The 3,048-nt window shown below is 45.3% G+C and overlaps 1 non-coding gene across 1 annotated transcript; it reads left to right on the top strand.

Moving 5' to 3' along the window:
* Positions 1 to 666: 666 nt before the first annotated feature.
* Positions 667 to 798, top strand: LOC119803762. The gene has a single exon (XR_005283716.1). It is a non-coding gene; the product is annotated as a small nucleolar RNA SNORA70 (small nucleolar RNA).
* The last annotated feature ends 2,250 nt before the right edge of the window (positions 799 to 3,048 follow it).

Here is a 3,048-nt window from a genome sequence, read left to right on the forward strand (position 1 = left end):
ACAAAACAAAACAACAAAACAAAACAAAACAAGTGGATCTTCCAAGAGGGGGTATGTGAAGTGGGTTCTAACACTGTCATTTCTTAGAAGTTCTTTGTCTCAGATTATGAAGTTTGTAAATGTATTCCTTTTGTTGTTATCTCCCTATGCAGCTGAGCTGGCTTTCAGCTCACTGTACAGCCCAGGCAGGCCTTTGCCCTGGAGATGTTTCAACCGCCTGTGTGCTGGGGTTATGGTGTGTGCTGCGTGCTTAGCATAAATATATGATTATAGGGCCAGTTAGATGTCTCAGCAATTAACAGTGCACGCTAAATAACCCTGATGACTTGCGTTCAGTCTCTGAGATCCACCGTGAGAGGAAAGAAGCGGCCCCTGAGAGCTGTCCTCTGCCCTCCACATACATGCTGTGTGTCTGACATACTTGGGAGCTGTCCTCTGACCCCCACATACACATCGTGGCACTCACACACCTGGGAGCTGTCCTTTGACCTCCATACACATGCCGTGGCATCCATATATGTGAGAACTGTCTGACCTCCATGTACATGCGATGGCACTGAACATAACAAAAAAAACCAAAACAAACTTATATTACTAATTCAAAACTCATAATATTTAAAATTATGTTTAGAATTGGAACATTACACACAAAACTAAAAGTTCCTTCTGCTGCTAGTTGAGCTGACTAGGTTCCTCTTTCATGGGGTCCTGGTGTGTAGAAGCCACAAACGGCAGCTTCTTTTGTATGTTATACAGCCTGCCGCATGAATGGGTCACCACAAGAGGCTTGGAACAGTTTGTTTCTGACGGATATTCATGATCTCGGCGATGCCCCCAAGCCTAGACAGGTGTGCAGGGGGATTCTGGGAAGCCTGGAGCTCATACTAATTGTACCATCATATCTACCTGCACCAAGTTACAGGTAAGAGTGTTATTGAAGCCCGTCTAGAACTAAGTTTAAGTTTCCCGGCCGCTAGAAAAGCCGGATCTCAGACAAGTAGGCTTAACCAAATTTAAAGCAGATGAATCAGAAGTCATGCGCAGTTTGAATAAGAATGGCCCCATAGGCTCATATATCTGAAGGCTTGGTCCTAGTTTAGGAAAGGTCATTGAAACCAAAGGGAGCCTAATGAACTCTCCTCTCCTTGACCAAGGTTCACTGGAGCCTTGTTTGCTGATAACAAAAATCCAGCCCCGTGTGGCGTTAGGCAAACAGGGCATGCACTGGCTCACACAGTACGTTCAAGGTGCAAAATAGGTAGAAAGAGTATGCACACGAATCACATGGCACATGTGTAGGTCAAGCCAGTGTCACCTACCCAGAGTCACAGAGTAAATAGCACAGGCACAAGCTGTCACCCGCTGCCACTTTGCAATCATGCAGGAGACCATGACAAACACTTGTCAAGAGGAGGGTTTTCACATCACCCAGGATCACTCAGCAGCTTTTTGGTTCACTAAATCGTGCATTACACAGCTTCTAGTTAGCAGGTCAAATCCACATTCCTAGCTCTGTCCAGGGCTCAGTCCAGCAGAGCCAGGATAGAGAACCCAGGAAGAGACAGCAACAGATTAACATCGTGGTGTACAGCATTATTTTCTTTTTTAAAAAGATTTTATTTGTTTATTATGTATACAGTGTTCTGTGTGCATGCTTCCACACCAAACAAGAACATCAGATCTCATTACAGATGGTTGTGAACCACCATGTGGTTTCTGGGAACTGAACTCAGGACCTCTGGAAGAACAGCCTAACCTTTGAGCCATCTCTCCAGCCCCTGACATTATTTTCAAAGACAAAACATTTAAAGAAGAAAATGTCCAAAATAATTGAGAGCATTAGAACATTGTGTCCCCCTTTCCTGTGTCTCTACTTGTCCTATGTCAATATTCTCAGTTTAGCCCCTGTCAGGTGGGCCAATAGTAAGGCCCCCAGCCATCCCAGCACGTGGGATCTGTTTTGGTCACCACCCAAGTTTGAACCAATCACACTGCTTCAGAAGTGGAAGGGGACAGACATTAATATTTTCTTGTTTCTACTGTTTTTCCAGAACAAAAAAGACTTTTTTTTCTTTTTTTTTTCTTTTTTTTTTGGTTTTTCAAGACAGGGTTTCTCTGTAACTTTGGAGCCTGTCCTGGAACTCTCTCTGTAGACCAGGCTGGCCTCGAACTCACAGAGATCCGCCTGCCTCTGCCTCCCGAGTGCTGGGATTAAAGGAGTGCGCCACCACCGCCCTGCTATGAAAAGACTTCTTAATAGTGGGTGAATCATGCTTTAGATAAAGAAATAGATTTCTATTCCCTCTTCATCCACGTCCAGCCTTTGCCTAAATTCTGGTAAATTGCCTGTGAGGAAAACTACCCATGGCTTTTCACCTTCCCTTGTCCCCTCCTGCCGTGGTCAGAATGGAGATGTGGGGTGAGCATCACAGTGTGTAAAAAGTGCAGCTCCAAGACACTAAGGGCAACCGTCTGAGGAATGGGGCCCTGACCCTTCCTCCACGGCGTTGTCAAACCGCTGCTATAACAGTCTCCAGACTGTAGTAGACCTCCAAACCTTAGCACAGCTGACGCCATGATGGAGCCCAGCGTGGAGACATCATTACCCACCAAAACAAACCCCCGATTCATCAAAGTCTATGTAGCTCTGGGAAAGTCCCTAAATGCACTGACTTGGACTTCTGGCTTCTGTGGTTCTGCTTTGCTCAGCTGTTCTCGCTGGCTGACGTGTGTCAACCATGATGTAGTTCTGGTGCTTAAAAGCCCACTGTGGGAAAGGCTCAGGGCTGCACTTGGGTCCCGAACACCCAATTTGCTAATAAAGATTTTAGTTTGGCTTAAACCTGTGTCTTAGTGGCCTTCCCTGCCACTAAGCCATAACACCGACAGACAGCAGAATCATGGTTGCAATTAAACCACACACATGTACTGAAAATCCTATAACCCGGGATTTCCTCTACACAGCTGCCTAGAATTACATCACATATCTGACACTATAGATTCAAATAGATCATTACATTTATTGATATGATACCCCACTTGACCTTA

Source organism: Arvicola amphibius, chromosome 17, assembly GCF_903992535.2.
Source record: "Arvicola amphibius chromosome 17, mArvAmp1.2, whole genome shotgun sequence".
Classification (NCBI taxonomy): domain Eukaryota; kingdom Metazoa; phylum Chordata; class Mammalia; order Rodentia; family Cricetidae; genus Arvicola; species Arvicola amphibius.